General features: G+C 50.9%; 1 protein-coding gene across 2 annotated transcripts in view; it reads left to right on the top strand.

The window, feature by feature from the left end:
• The window catches only part of Zhx2 (zinc fingers and homeoboxes 2), a 163815-nt gene that overhangs the window by 108859 nt on the left and 38604 nt on the right, over positions 1-16352 (top strand). Inside the window, exon 3 of one of the 2 annotated variants that reach the window (XM_046464601.2) lies at positions 8782-8881. The exons of the other annotated variant lie outside the window; for it this stretch is intronic. The gene's annotated coding sequence lies outside the window, so the exon portion shown is untranslated. The remainder of the gene's footprint in view (positions 1-8781; positions 8882-16352) is intronic. 2 annotated transcript variants of the gene reach the window in all.

A 16352-nucleotide genomic window follows, 5' to 3' on the forward strand; every position in this document is an offset into this window, starting at 1 on the left:
GGCTGCTAGGCAGGGCCAGCTGGTGATTTGGGGTCCCAGTGCAAGTTGAAAAGCCAGGGCCTTATTCAGAAAGCAAGAAAAAGGCTTTTTCAATTCTTCTGTTGTCTCTCAACTTCACTCACCCCTTAGTGTCACCATCCCCCAAGCCCCAGGGCACTGGAGGGAGTGTGCAGACAGATCTTCCTGGGACAAGAACCCAGACCAGGCCTCTGCCAGGCAGAAGACAGTGACAGTGCCTGCACTGGGCACCAGAACCCAGGGAGCCAGCTGGGGGACCCATGGAGACCCCACTTCCTAAACACAAATCCAAAGAAACCATTATTAAGAATTTCAAGACAGTGACCTCAGAGCATTCAGCCCATGCCCAGGACCCTTCCTGAGCAAGGCCCTGTCCACTTGCGAGTTACATGTTCCTGTCCTAGATCAAGACCAGGGGGGTTGTCCAAATGGGATCAAACCAGTGGAAGGTATCAGATCACACCCTTCGTAGTGAGGGTGACTTTGTCACTTGTGTTTGTATACCTAGATCTCCACACACATCCAGACACATGGGAACACCTCATAAAATACACTTTTTCTTGTGGGCCTCGGTCAAAAACAACCCATGGGGGACCAGGTACATGGCGCACGTCTGTAATCCCAGCTGTTCAGGAGGCTGTGGCAGGAGGATCATGAGTTCAAAGCCAGCCTCAGCAACAGCGAGGCACCAAGCAACTCAGTGAGACCTTGTCTAAATAAAATACAAAATAGGGCTGGAGATGTGCCTCAGTGGTCAAGAACCCCTGAGTTCAATCCCCGGTACCCCACCCCCCAAAAAAGCCCACAGGGGTCAGCTCCTAATGGTTGGATGACTGTAGGATCTCTGCTGTTCTAGAACTGCTGCCTTCCCAGTTCCCAGAGGAGGAAGAGGGCTTTGACAAGATGCGGGTAGAGATGCGGGTGCATGAGTCGCCTGAGGCCAGCCTCGCTGCCTCTCAGCCCCTCCTTGTCCCACACAGTCCCCTTCCCTCTCTCCCCTGCCCCCCCCACACACACACTGCACAATAAGTGGCCCTGTCCCCACTTGTTTCCTCCCCTCCATCCCCACAAAAGGGGCCACCGGGCCTGCTCCATGTTCATGTTCGTTATACCTTCTGGTTTCTTGGGGTGGGGACCAGGCAGGGAACAGCCACCCTGCAGACAGAGCTGGAAGCAGTGGAGAAGGGGACAAAGGAACATTAGCAGGACTGTTTCACTGAGCAAATATGAAGGGTCTGCCATGCGCCCAGCTGCATGCTGAGCCCCAGGGACACAGCAGTGGACACAAAGGACCAAGATTTGGTCCCCTAGACTCTCAGCATGGTGGGGAGCCAGCCTTAGTCACGTGACCATTCAACTGTGGGGAAGGTAGAGCAGGGATCTAACCCTGCCCTGAACAGACAGGTGGCTTCCACGAGGAAGGTGTGTATCGGCTGGCTCTGGGAGGCAGAGCAGTGACAGGTGACACTGTGGGGTGGGACCTCAACATCCCAAAGACTAGAATAGACAAATGTACTTGGTGAGCTTCCCGCTGAGACTCCAGGCAAGAGCAAAGGCAGGCTCAGGGGCTGAGTTGCTAGTGACCTGAAAATTCTTCCCCACAATTTTTCAAGATGGGTTCATAAGGATGGTGCTGCGGCTTCCAAGGTGGATCAGGTGGTGGACATGACCTTGACCTCATGCACCTGGATGTTTTGAAAATACCAGGCGAGTTCTGTGTGCACGTAACACACAGCACGCACTCAGCTGGAGATGGCCCTGATCAGCAGTGACCAGCACAGTCTGCAGGGGCCTGTAGACGTGTCCCCAGGCAGAGACAGCCACTGGCCCTGCCTGGTCTGGGCTCTCAGCACTGGGCAGCACTTGAGCAAGACCTTTCAGGGCAGTGTCCAGTGGCCCAACCCCTGGCCCATTCACGCGACGGCCGGGCCATTGGCTCTAAGATGGACATGTTAATAGAGGTGGTAAGGGTGACCCAGAAACAGAGTCCCCATTAGCACAGATGCCCTTCAGGACCTTGGCGATGGTGCTGGGCCTCAGATCCAGGGAACTGCCCCTTAGCCAGCCCTGTCAGGCAATGAGATTGCCAGGAGCCTCAACGTCTTGTCCCCGGATCAGCAATCCTGAGAAGACATTGTCATCTCCACAGTGTACAAACAGCGGCTTCAAGAAGCCAAATGACTTGCTCAAGGCCATGTATTCACGTATTAGCAAATACACAAGTACTACATGAGCCAGGTCCTCGGAATTCAATGGCCCAAACACCTGGGTCCTCACCCTTGGGAACCTGGCCATCTAGCAGGAACCATGGAAACCCAAGTCTCAAAGAGACGGACAGGCTGATTGAGACATAAGGCACACACCCTGTCACCCGTCTGTGACGATGTGCCCACTGGTCACAGACTCGTGCAACAGCGCCCCACCTTAGAACATTTTGTCACCCCAAAGGGAAACTCCATTCCCACTAGCAGTCACTCCCCAGGTCCCTGCAGATCCCACGGCCCCAGCCGGCTCCAGGCAGCCGCTAACCTACTTTCCGTCTCTGTGGCCTAGCTGTCCTGGGAACTTCGCATGGATGGAGTCAGGTGACACGCAGCCTTTCACGAACAGCTCAGCTCACTGAGCATGGTGTCTTTGAGGTCGTGCGCACTGTGGCCTGTACCAACGCCTCGTGGTTTTTTGCCAACTAAGACTTTGTACGTGTAGACGATGCTTGGCTTATCCCTGCCCCGGTGATCACTTTCTGCTCATCATCGACTGCCGCCACTGTGGACCACTGTGGACACAGTGGGCGGGGCTTTGCACGGCAAGGACTCAGATAGGAGCCCTTCTCCAGATCCACACACCGCACTCCTTAGCAGCTTGGCTGTCCCAACAGGTGGTGGCTTCGGGAGCCTGCCTATCTGGTTGTGTGCTTTGAGGGAAAGAATTCATGTGACCTGCTCAGCTGGGCCAGGTTCGTATCTCAGCAAGGTGGGTCTCCCTCTAGGGTCTTGGGAATGAGGTCCTTGGAAAAGCTCCCAGGATCTGGGCTATTCCTCAAAGTAGGAATAGACAGAGAGCAAAGGCTTCTGCCCTAGGCTCAGGGGCTAACCTAGAGGTCTGGGCAGCATCAGCAATGAACTTGAACGTGGCATCCTCCTGACTTGGACTTGCTCAGGGGCTCTAATTCAAATCACTGTGGTTCCTTCCTGGGGTCAGTCACCTTCTTCCCTGGGTCTCTCTTGTGATAAAGGAAGGGTTGTGACACCATTAATTGTTGCTAGAGAGGAGAAAACATGCACAGAGCCTAGGTACCAAGTCCGTGGGTGGTTCTATCCTACAACTATGGCCTTAATGCAATTAGTTGGCTCCTGAGGCAAGCCTTTCCTGATCTCCACCCCCACAGACCCTATACACTCCATCCTCTTGCCTGTACTTCTTTCTGCTCCCTTATTCACAGAACTTAAGCCACTGTGTCTTCTCTGCCTTTGTTCTTATCTCCCTCCTCCTTGAACTCAGGAGGAAAGCTGTCCTGTTATCATATTCTAAGGACCTAGCCCAGTTCTTGGCACTTTGGAGATGCTCAGAGAAGGTAGAAGGAAGCAGGCCAGCCAGTGAGCAGCACTGGGGAACAGCTGCTCTCATCCTGCTGCCTGGTCCTGGCAGACAGTCCCCTGCCAGGCTGGCAGGGTGGAGATGGCAGCCAGTACTAAGCAAGAGAGGGACAGAAAAGCCCTGAAGACACTTGAGCCCCACACGCCGAGGTCAGCATGGCCACAAATGGCGCACTGGGCAGAGAACGCAGCAGGGCCACCAGCAGCTGGAGCAGCTGGCGTTGGCCCTCAACTGACAAAGCACAGGGCCCCGTCGGCCATTTCTCAGCCGCTGCTGCAGGCTCAGCTCAGCCCTGGCCTAGATTCAAGCTCATCACTGCTGCTGGAGCAAAGCGCTCACCCGTCCCTGGTCCCAGGTTCTGCTCCTGGAGAAGTGGGTTTTTCCTCTATTATTTGTCATTTGAGCTTTTTTTAATCTCTTTTTTTTGGGGGGGGGTTCTCTCGTGTTTTGTCTGTATCTGTGATATGGTCCTTCCCAGAGAAACTGCACTGGAGTGGAGTGTTTATCTTCAAGGCGCTTCCTGCTGTGTTAAGTAGTTTAATATTATCCCACCTCCTTCCTTTGCCTACCCCAAACCTAAGTCTAGGTCAGATCTGTCAGATCTGGTTCCCTGCAGCCACAGGGGGCATCCTCTGACCCTCTGTCCTTCCTGCCGACTCTCAGTAGCAATAACATCTTCACCTTTCTCTAAACAGCCGTGAGCATCTCAGAGTCCTAGAGGCCGGAGCTGAGGGCCTGGAGATCACCCCACCTGCTGCGGTTTGCACAGGATTTGTGCATGATCCTCAGAGGTTCACTGCTGGAAGCTTGGTCCCCACTGTGGCCATGTTAGATGGTAGAACCTTTAAGAGGGGGAAGGAAGCCTGGTAGAAGGTCATTAAGTCATGGGCATCTACACTCAGAAGGGATTCATGCTGGTCTCCCAGAGTGGGTTAGCTCTCATGAACGTGGATTGTTATAAACGAAGGCCATCCATCTGCTTGGCCCCTTCTGCATGTAGCTATTTTCATTCTTCTTCTCTGCCATGTTCTGATGCAGTCAGAGGGGCCCTCACCAGAGGCTAAACATTTGGGGCTGCCTGATCTAGGATGTTCAGCCTCTAAACTGTAAGCTAAGTAAAACTCTTTTCTTTATAAAGTACCCAGCCTTGGGTATTGTGTTATACCAACAGAAAGTAAACTGGGAGACCATCCAAGGCCCAGAGCAAGACAAGCCTGTGGGGCCACAGAGCTATTATCAACAGCACCAGGAGTAGCATTTGGGGCACCTGATTCCCCTTCAAAGGTTGATTCCATGGGAATGTTTTTCCAGAGTTAGCCCAGAAAACCAAGAGCCCATCCCGCTACAAACATGGCCAGGTCATGCTGTGAGGGTGAATGTCCCGTGTCTAACCCTACGGCTACTCCCCTTGCCTCTGCCTGCCGTGGACGTTCCCACCATCTTGGTGTTTCACAACCGGAGAGGACAGCATGTTCTCTTCAAACTTGCAGATTTCTCTGAGTACTCCTCCAAGACCATTTGTGAGAAATAGTAAATAAACGGTAAGGTATGCTAAGGTCCTATTGTGATGATCATGCGGGGATTTCATTTGGAACATCATCCATCTCTTTCTGCTTTTGATTTCTTGGCTTCCTGCTGAAACACCACGCTTGCTCTCTAGTTCCAGGTGATTAATAGGACACGTCCAGGCTTTGGGTTCTGACGGTGCTGCAGGAAGTCTCAGGAGGGCAAATAAAAGCAGGAGAAGCTCCATTAGCGTCTCACTCGAAGCAGCCTCGTGCCTTTCTCAATGTTGAGATGGCAACGGGGAAAGCTAGTTCATGGTGCTGGCTACTTCTGCCCCTGCACACGGGTCACAAGGACAAGTGAGACGATAAAGAACAAACACAGGAACAGAAAAGGGGGTGATGGAGCCTGCAAGCTCCAGCAATTCCTAAGGCGGGTTCCAGGTGCTGGGGCTTCAGTGGTTGGCCTCCTGCAGCCCATGGGCTTTGGGACCAGTACCCTCTGGTCCCCAGGCCACCGCTGCTGCCCCGTGTCCAGGCACCTGGGGGAAGGGCAGACAGGCCCCTTGCTCGGTGGTTTCAGACTGCCTGCCTTGAAGTGCAAATGGCAGGTGCTGGCTCCTCCGTGCCTTTCAGAGCGTCCGTCTGCCTGGCTCTTTTATGAGATTACAGGCGCTTTCATCTCAGCTTTGGCCCAGTTTTCCTCCTTCCCAGCAAGGCTCCAAAGACAGGAGTGGAGACGAGAACAAGGAGAAGAGGCTCATTCATAGCTCTTTCCCCGCTGGGCAGGGCAGCCTGGCCCGTGCATCTGGCAGCCATGTCCTTTTGAGCCGTTGAGGCTGGAAGGAGCGCAGAGGGCCGGGTTAAGAGGGGTGCTTCCCCTGGGCGCCCGCAGGAAGTTGCATTGCATCCTGGGAACGCTCTGATCATGCCTTTGCTTTGTGCCTCCACTTCAACCCAGACGAGGGGGGCTTGGGGGCCTTTCTTTCTCCCTTTCTTTCTCTAACCTGGAGGTGCTCTTTTGAGACCTGGGGCTGAGAGCACAGCGCATCTTGCACGTGCACTTTCTGTGTGTGTCTGTGTGTACACGCGCGTGTGTGTACACGCACAGCACGCCCTTCGTTCTTTGCTGTATTTGTTCATCATCTTGCTTTTCAAGTGTCTTTTCCTTCAAAAGCACAAGCGGGGTCTCCTTTCCATGTTGCTCTCAATGAAAGAGGGCGCTTCTACCCTCTCCTGCATCCTAATCCTTCCTTCCACCTGTCCTGCCTGTCATTTAGCAGTTTCCATGGAGACGTCCTGCTGTGCTAGCTGCTGTCCTAGGACCTGGGGACAAGACAAAGTCCTGCCTCCCACACGCACCTTCCTTCCACCCTCCTCTCCCTCCCCCTCCTCACTTCAGCTCTGCCGCTGTCTTGTCCCTGTCCATCCTGCCCAGCAGCCCCTGCCATGCCTCCGCACTCTGGCTCCTGCGTTTCCCAGGTGCAGGGCATCCTTCCTGTCCAAGATCTACAACCTCCCCTGGCTCCATGCAGCCTTGCAGCACCTCCAGCCTGACAGGTCGCCTGCGGCTCCCTGCCTGTACAGGGAGCACCCACCGCACACATGTGGTATATAATAATGTCCTGCGTTTCTGTGTAGGGCTGAGTCCCTCCCACTGTATGCAGCTGATCGTTTGCAGCCCCCTGTTTCTGTAAGTCCTCAGGGCACCTGCAATGTTCTTCACTCTAAGGAGCCACCAGCCACCTCCTTCTCCTGCCTGGATGGGGGCTCCTGTGCCTGTTCCCATGAGGCCCTCTGCACCTATCCCGTGCTCCACCATAGCCCCCTGCCTCCCATACAGAAGGCCAAAGTGGCGAATCCCTCTATTCCCCACCCCGACCCCATGTTATATTCTTCCTCGGGCCCTGGCATGCGCCACACACAGAGATTTTTGTTGAGCCGGCTCTGTCACTTTTTACTTTTAGCCTCCTCTTACACTCAGACACACTGCATCCTTGAGACTTGAGCCAAAGGAGGATCTGAGGAGGACTGGGCTCCAGGGCACAGTCCGAGCATTTCCATCCAATGACTCATGTTCTCAAGTCAGGTAGGAGCTTTCCCCGAGGGGACATTTCTTCCCAAACAACCCCATGGGCTTAGAAGTCAAAAAAAAATTTGCTATCTAGACTGTGTTGCTAGAATTCCACATGTGCTCTGACATGTCTGAATCCCAAAACACAGATAACATGGGCCAAGGGGACGGACACGCACACCACAATGACAGTTTCCTTGCCCGGGCAGACATCAGTAATCGATCACAGCACAGATTCTGCCCAGGGAAGACGTTGGGATTCTTCTTCTCCACACACTGCAGACCCCACCTCCTCTCCGCAGGCCTTCCGGATCCCTCGTTAGAAATGATCCCCTCTTACTCATGCCTGTCACAGCCCTCGGGACTCTGCTGTGCTTGCCTGGACTCCTTCAGATTGTCATAACAAAACCAATTGTTGACATTTACTGAGCTCTTGCCTCACTTGACCCAGGGATTATTCTCAGGGCTTCTTATGAAACTCATCTAATCCTCACAGTCGTATGAAGTAAGTGCCTTTTTTGTCCCCATTTGATAGACGAAGAAAAGGAGGTGCAGGCATTACAGTTCCCAAGTTGGAGCCTGTCCTACCCCCCTCCGTCATTTCAGTCATTGAGCCAATATTTTTGTTAGGCGTCCCATGAGCCAGGCTCTGCAGTAGGCCCTGGGGACCGAAGGAGAACCCAGCGTGGTACTTAGATGCAGCCTGAAGGAAAAGGCTTTGTTTTGAGGGCCGTTTGCAGGGAAGATGGGAGGATAGGAGAGCAATTCAAGAATGGGAGTTGAATTGGAAGCCGACCTCACTCAAGAGCTTAAAGGGAATGGAAAGGCGAGGAGAAAGCTGGAGTCCAGCATCTTTCATTCCCTGTCAGCTCTGGACTAGGGGTCAGCCAACTTTTTCTGTAAAGGGCTCATTCGTAAATAGTTTAGGCTGAACTGCTGCAAGATCTCTGTTGCGGCTACTCAACTTTATTGCTGATGTGTGAAACTATCATAAACATGGCTGTGTTTCAATAAAACTTTATTTACAACACAGGAGGCGGGCCACGGTTTGCTAACCTTTGCCCCAAACTCTTCCCCTTGGAATATCCTTCCACCTCATTTTTAACATCGATTGCTTCCTGGCCTTAGGGGTTCTGCTGTAGTCCCCCCCACACACCAACTAAGAAAGTCCTCTCAATCCGCAGCCCACTACCACATTTCACACTAAACTCTCCCTTAGTCCAGTTCCCCTTGCACTTGCCACTGTGCATTCATTGCTCATCTCTGCTCCTTGGACGGTTGGCTGCTTGAGGTGCACAGCTTAACTTTCTTCAAATGTTCCTTTGGCAACATGCTGGATTTACAATCAGGGCACTGAGTATGATTGACAGGTTCAAAGATCTACCTGATAGCAGTCTAAGGAAGGCATTTGTTCTAGGAATGTGTGTGGTTTTTTTTTTTTTTTTGCTATCACGTGGGGCATAGCATAACAGTTATTTATTTTACATGTATTTATTGAGTGCTAGCTCATATTCTCTCTCTCTCTCTCTCTCTCTCTCTCTCTCTCTCTCTCTCTCTCTTTCTCTCTCTTTCTCTCTCTCCCCCCAGTCATATGCTAACTCTAAGCTCTTACTAACATGAGCATGTCTTGGCACCATGATTGGACACCACTGGATTAAGAAATGACAGAGTGACTTGGGAGGCCAAGGTAGGAGGACTGCAAGTTCAAAGCCAGCCTCAGCAATTTAGCAATGCCCTAAGCAACTTGATGAGACCCTGTCTCAAAGTAAAACATAAAAAGGGGCTGGGGATGTGGCTCAATGAATAAGCACCCCTGGGTTCAATTCCTGGTACCAAAAAAAGAAAGGAAGAAATTCTCAGCTCTGAGAAGATGCTTGTAATTACTAGTCAAGCTGCATCTTTGTGTAGCTTTATCTTGAAATTTATGAAGTACTTTCGTATCCATTGTCTTATTGAATCATAGTGACAACCCTCAGAGGTGATTGGTGTTGTCAGATTTTGCCTCTGGGTTGAGATTTGTGGCATGTCCAAGATTTTCTCCCCTAAATCAAAGTAAAACCATTTTTCTGATTCTAAAGTGAATAATCCACATTATTGTAGAAATTGTGGAAGAAAATCAAAAAGAAAATAAAAATCATAAGTAATGCCTACACCTGTCGACGGCCAGTGTTAATATCATCTGCGTGTCTTTGTAAATGTTCCTGTTGTAACTTGAGAGGCCTCAGGCTGTGCATCTTAAAGATGTGCAAACAGCATTTATATCCTTGGGTTCCGTGTCCATGGATTCAACCAACTGTGGCTCAAAAATATTCCAAAAGAAAATTTCATCTGTGTTGAACATGTACAGGCTTATTTTTCTTGTCATCATTTCCTAAACAATTTAAGTATGAGTACTTACATAGCATTTATAGTGGGTTTGGTCTTACAAGTCATCTAGATGTGAGCAGAAGGTTATGTGTAGGATTTATGCAAATACTGCACCTTTTTATATATGGACCTTCAACATCTACAGATTTTGGTATCCATGAGGGGTCCTGGAACCAGTTACCTACAGATACCACAGGATGACCATACAATTTTTATTTATTTGCCAATTATATGTTAACTCGTTTTACAACAGTCGGGATTATCAAATATACTGTCACATGTATCCAAGGGTTTGAAGTTTTGGAGTGTGGGGATTTTTTCTTTTCTTTTCTTTTCTTTTTTTTTTTAACTTTTTTAAAATCAAGGAATACGTTACATACCACAAAATGTGCTGTTTTTTATGTATAATTCTATGAGTTTTTTAAACCATGTCGTTGAACAACTACTGCCAAAATCAAGATAGAAAACCATCCCATCATCCCTCAAATTCCCTTGTGCTCTTTCGAGTCCTCCCCCACCCTCAGCCCCTGGAAACCACTGATTTCTGTCTCTGTGCTGTCACCTTCCCCCAATGTCACATACATGCAATCCTACGCTCTGTGGTAGTTTCAGTTTTTACTGTGTTTGTTTGTGTGTCATTGCGTCGTCTTCAGAAATGTTATTTTTGGATGACTTCCTGTCTCTGTGTGCCACATGCCCCCAGTTCACTGCAGCAGGCTCTCGGAGGATAGAAATGAGAGGCAGGAGGTCACGTTGCAAGACAAGGGCAGGATTGATCTGATGGACGCGTGTCACCCCGAGGGGAGGTGCTGGCTTCTGGTCTGCAGGCCCAGTTGGCTGAGCTCCACGGAGGCAGAGTGGACGGTACCAAACCACAGACACTGACCTTTACAACCAGCTGCCTGCTTTTAGAGCTGGTACCTTCTGGATTCTCGGGTTCGGATTCAGAAAATCTCCTAAGGAGATAGAGATAGGAGTGTCCCTGCCACAGGGACATCGCGAGGGTAAAAGGAGATGACTTATGTCAAAGAGCTGGCCAGGTGGAGTAGGGGAGGGGATAGGAGAAAAGCCAGAGGGACAAGCTAGCTTTCCTCCTTCCCTCCCCACCCCCACTTCCCCCAGGGTCTGGACCCACAGATCTTAATGCCGGTGGTGACTCCATGAGAGGATGGCTGTGTTGGTTAGTGTCAGTGTGGCACTATGTCACAGTGTGTACCTATATCAAAACAGCAAATCGTACACATTAAATACAAACCATTCTCATTTGTCAATTACACCTCAACAAAGCTGGAAAAATAGAAATGAACTGATACTAACAGGAAGTGGTGAGGACAGTCACCTCGTTGAAGCTGACTCCCTGTGTCATCGAAAGGATGAAGAGAATCGAAAAAAGGGAGAACTTCAGAAAGAGCAGAGGGGCCAGGGCCATGAGAGATTGGGAGCAAATACACCAGGCCTCCAGAACCTTCCGCATTAATGCAGAAGCCATCCCCTCCATGCAGGACGGGAGCAGACAGCTGAGATGACCCTGGCAGCTCTCTCTACTAGAGTGACTAGAGGCCTCTCCTGCACTGGTCTTGGGTGTTGACGTTTTAGAAATGTCTCCCAACACCACCCAACATTTTCTTCTCCTGCCTCCTGAGTCCTCCTTAGACTTCTCCCAGCAAAACAGAGCCAGTCTCCTAGTGTGTTGCTATGGAAAGAATGGCAACATCACTTATGAGTCCATAAAAAAAAGAAAGAAAGGAAAAAAAAATAGGACAGGCGGGATTTTTTTTTAAGTGTTATGAAACTGAAAGAAAAACTCTTCTCCCCCTAAATATATCCATGTACAAAGTCAGCAGATGTTGGGGCTTGTCGAGAGTCAATCTCTCGGTCCTACAGAAAACTCTTGGCAGAGCATTACACAGCCATTGCTCCTGTGGAATCAAGAAGCTGTTAGATCTGCAGGTTGGTGGCTGGAACCTTCTAGGCTTGCCAGGTGAACCATGTGGCAGCCATTTTGAGGAATCCTTGGAATAACTGGGCTTCACTTTGGCTCCTTCTTCTTGGGTCAAGTCACCCCAGCTTTGATTCCTTTGGCTTCCTTCAAAAACCCAGCCTTAGGAGCTTCCATCTAAATTTCCAACTCTGCCGCGTACTAGCTCTGGTCCTTGGTGCGTTAGTCATTGTCTCCGTGCTTCAGTTTCCTGTCTGTGAAACTTCCAAGGGATGGTAAAGTAAGACCCCCCAGGACCACCTGGCACAGAGCTGTTCTCAATAGTATTGGGGGGCGCTGCTGGGCCTCTGCCTGTTATCCCCCTAACAGAGTCAGTCAAGAGGCTCCACCTGCCCCTCAACCTTTCCTCAGTATCTCTCAGGCCTTGTCAGATTCCAAGTCCAGACACAGAGCATCTCCTTAAGCACCTGGTTGGACTCTTAGGTCCCCTCTGCTCTGGTTAAATTCAGCTGCATAAAACTACACCAGAACTTGGATTTGCAAACAGAAATGTGTTGTTATCATATCTTAAAACTCTGAGTAGATCAGACTGCAGCAGTCATGGCTCATCTACACTCCAGTTTGTCTCGGAGACCTCAGCTGAGATGGGGCTAGAATATCCGGCACTGGCTGAGCACCTATCTCTCCATGTAGGTGCTTGGGCTTCCTACAAGCATGGTCGCCTCTGGGTGGTCCAGCTGCTGACTCCAAGGAGTGGCATATGAATTTCCCACAGTGGCCAAAACAAAGTACAAGCTGGGAAGAAGTTTGTAGTCTCCCAGTATAAAGGCTAGAAGTTCAAGATCAAGGGGCCCACAGGGCCCTGCTCCTTCTGAAGTCTTAGACGAGGATCTTTCCACACCCGTCTCCTAGTTTCTGAAGATGGTTTATAGCTGCCATCTTCTTCCTGTCTCTACACATCATCTTCCTTCTCTGTTTATCTCTGCATCCAAGTTTCCCCTTTTTATAAGGACACTAGTCATATTGGACTTGTACCTCTATACCCTTGGTTTTAACTTGGTTACCTCTATAAAGACCTTATTTTCATATACATTTAAATTTTGGGGGGCTGGGGATTAAGACTTGGATATATCTTGTAAGGGGAAGATGCAATTCAACCTATGAAAGGTGGTGAACAAAGGTAAGCTGGTGCCAAAGCCTGATCTCATGCTATCTCTTTTCTAGTCTGTCTCTATCAGGGTCATAATCCAGGCCTAGGTAAGAGCAGGGTGTGCTCTAAAATATAAGATCCGGAGTGCAGGAGTCCCCAAACCCAGAACCGTGAAGCTATACACAGGCCCTCATTACATATTTTATTTGATGGGTGGATGAATGAATGAATGAATGAATGAACAAACTAGTTGACCAGTCAATGAACAGCCAGTGACCAAACAGAGAAAGCAGAAGATAGAACATACCCATGTCTTGTGGCCCTTGATCCTAAGTGACCGGGTACTTGCATGTCTTGGGATGTGGTCTCCAAGGTGTTGAGGGTTACTGCTGTAATCACCTCTGCTGCTAAGAATACAGGAGATCAATTCCTTTGAAAGGGAGTGGGCACCATCCTATTATTAAGAAAAATATAGAGAAGATGACTGTCGGCTGTAATAAGAACTCCTAGAGAGAGGAAAAGAGGGATCCCATTGGAATTGTCCCAGTTGGCTGTAAAAAAGCAGTCTCAGTATCTGACTGGCTTCTCGGCACTTGAGATTAGGGTCTTTACTCCAAGACCACTTTGGAGTGAATTAAACTGACTTGGGTGAGACTCGGCACATGTTCCCCTTCAAGTCAAATAATTGCTGAATGAGGTTCTTGGTGGGCCTGACCTTTGCACATTGCGACAGGCATGAAGGGCATGTGCTGGGGAGAGGGTGAAGTCATGGCAGGTGGTTGACATTCAGCAGGTGCTGACTGAGCGCCTGCAGAGCAGGCCCCATGCTCAGCACGTGGAAGACACAGTGATGACAAAGACAAGGTGTTGGCTCAAAGTAAGCTCTTCCCCCACTGAGGGAGCAAACACCTGCACAGGTAATGGATAGACCTCAGCAAAGAGTTCCAGTCGTGTTCTTTGAGAGTAGAGAAGGGAGTAAAGGATCTGACTGAGGAATCTGGACGGATGGTTGTAGGAGAAAGGATTTGAGCAAGACTTTGATAGGAAGACTTTGGAGAGAGGGTCATTCCAGGTAGAGGGAACAGCTAAAGTAAGACCTGGAGGTGGGTGAGGGCAGGGCAGGTTCAGAGAGAGCCAGCACACACTAGGATGGAGGGGAGCCCTGCTCAGCAGGCTGTAAAGACAAACCAAGGGACTTGGAGAGTCTGGGGAGCACTGGGGAGCCAGAGAGGGCTTTAGAGGAATGATTGGCATGCCATGATCTGTTTCTTGAGCCAATGACAGGGACAGAGTGGAAGGTCAATTGGGAGACTATGGTCCCAATTAGCAGGGCAATGGGTGTGGGGGAAGGGGACACAAACAGAAAGGACAGGGCTTCCTGGCAACTGTTCGAGGGGACAACAGCCCAGATTTATGAACACATCTTTTCGGGGGAACAGAATAAAAATGATCGCTCATCTCAGAATGTCCTTCATAAAAGCCACACCCAGGGCACCCCAACTCAGATTTCCTGGGAAGTGGCTGGCCTGACACCAGTGCTTCTCAAACTGTGCATAGGAACCCTCTGAGAGCTTTTTAAACATGTATACATTTCTGGTCCCCACTCACAGAGCATCGGGCTTCATGGGAGGGAGCTGTGGCCGGAGCACTAGGCTACTTGAACTCTTCCCCTGCTGCCCACAGTGTGGAGCAGAGGCCGAGAGCCCTGCCCTGGAGAAAAGCCTTCCCTGGGAAAATCATCCTGTCCAGTGGGTGTCTCCTTGTCCCCAGGTACTAGTTGTGTGGTTTCTTAAAGACTGTGTTCTGGGCGGGGTAGTGAGCTCCTGGAGAGTCCAGACGGTATGGCTGCTGTAACTGAGTCTTTAAAAGGCCATGCTGCTCTCTGTCCAGCCGCTGGGTCAGGATGGTGGGGAACGTGAGAAGAATTCCATGGCCTGATGCCACGGTGTGTGCAGATGGTGCTGAACCACCTGTAGGCCGGCTGAGCTGTGCTCCAGTTTGTGCCAGCTGTCCGAGGAGGGCCTCAGGGGGCGAGGTGCAGGAAGGCGGCACCCCCCGCGCCCTGGGGGAGGATGGTTTCCTGGCCTCGATCAGCATCTGCAGCAGCGTTCCCTGGGCTCTCAGCCCCCTCCTTCATCTTCAGATCAGCAGCTGGGCATCTTGTCACTGCCTGCTTCCATCTGCCTCTGTCTCACGGCCTTCTCTCTTTGCAAATCTCCCTCTGCCAATCTCCCTCTGCCTCCCTCCTAAGTAGACACCAATGCTGGCACGTGAGCCACCCAGATCAGCCAGGATGGTCCCCGCACTCCAGATCCTCATCTGAATCTCGTCTGCAAAGCCCTTTATGTGGTAGAGGAGAAAATTCCTGAGTCCCAGGCATCAGGCCCTGGGCACTTTCTGGGCGGGTGGGGGGGGGGGCATTACTCAGCCTGCCACGGCATTAGGGGACATTATTCACCTTTGCAGCTTCACAAGTTAGAGCTGCACCTGAGACCTGGTCACATCGTGACATCATGAGTGAACGGATGAGCACTGGTGGCTCCACGTCCTGTTGCCTTAGGAATCAGGCTATGGAGATAGAGAGCAGGTTTGGGTGGCAGGCAGACAGACAGGCATTTCTGACACCCCTCAGTTCCTACCACACACCTGAGCCCTCTCCCAGCGGTGGCTTCCGCAGGCCCAGACAGGGCCCAGAGGTGCTCCTGCCTCCCCTGCCCTCTCCCCGCCTGGCTCCGTTCCTCAGTCCCCATCAGCAAACTTGCATTATCAGCGCCTCCCTGATGCTCTCTTCCCTCCACTAGAACTAAACTCCAAGAGGAAGCCCCAAGCCCGGCTCCCCCTCTCCTCCCAGCACCCCTGCCCCAGGACAGGGGCTGGCACTTAGTGGTGCTGGGATATGTGTCAAGCAAGTGGAAGCACGTCCCACCATGGGCATCTAAGAGCCAACAGCCCTGCTTTGGGGGACTCTGGCTTGTCAGGGGAAATTGTTCTGCTCTGTTCACTGTCCATCCCAGGCCTAGACCAGAAGCCCCATGGGCAAGTGGTCAACAAATATTTGGCAAGAGTGAGGGGTAGAGGCAGAGAGCCTGTGGAGCAGAAGGTTCAGGAAGCAGAGCCTGTGGGGCTGGGAAGGAGCCTTGTATCGGTGACTTAGGAGACCTGAGAGTTCAAGGGATGAGTTGGGAGGGACTTGGTGGAAAACAGGGAGGCTCCACAGGTCATGCCTGGAAAGGGGGATGGGAAAAGTCAGAGACTGGGACAAACTTCCTGGCAGCAGGCACAAGACACGCTGGAATGGGGAAGAGCATGTGCAATGGTTGGAGAGCCCCACGGCTTCTGTGTGGCCATTTAACCCCCCTCGTGAGGTATCATGAGGGCGGAAACCTTATCCGACTTGGAGTTTAGAGGTGGATTAAATTTGAAAAGTGATTAGATAAGGTCATTAGGCTGGTGCCCTCATGATTGAATCCTGGTGGCTTTATAGGAAGAGAGAGACCAAAAGAGACTCACAGAGGCCCATGCACTCGCTGTCTCTTGTCATGTGATGCCCTGAGACTGCCAGCCAAAAGGCCATCACCAAATACAGGCCCTTGACCTTGGGCCTCCAGAACTGAAAGCCAAAATAAGCCTCTTTTATTGTCAAGTAGCTTGCCTCAGACATTTCATTATGGTAATAAAACCTGGATTAATACATTGTAAAAG

The sequence above is a fragment of the Marmota monax genome, unplaced genomic scaffold (assembly GCF_021218885.2).
Source record: "Marmota monax isolate L192 unplaced genomic scaffold, Marmota_monax_Labrador192_F-V1.1 WCK01_AAM20220418_F8-fsc00003, whole genome shotgun sequence".
NCBI lineage: Eukaryota > Metazoa > Chordata > Mammalia > Rodentia > Sciuridae > Marmota > Marmota monax.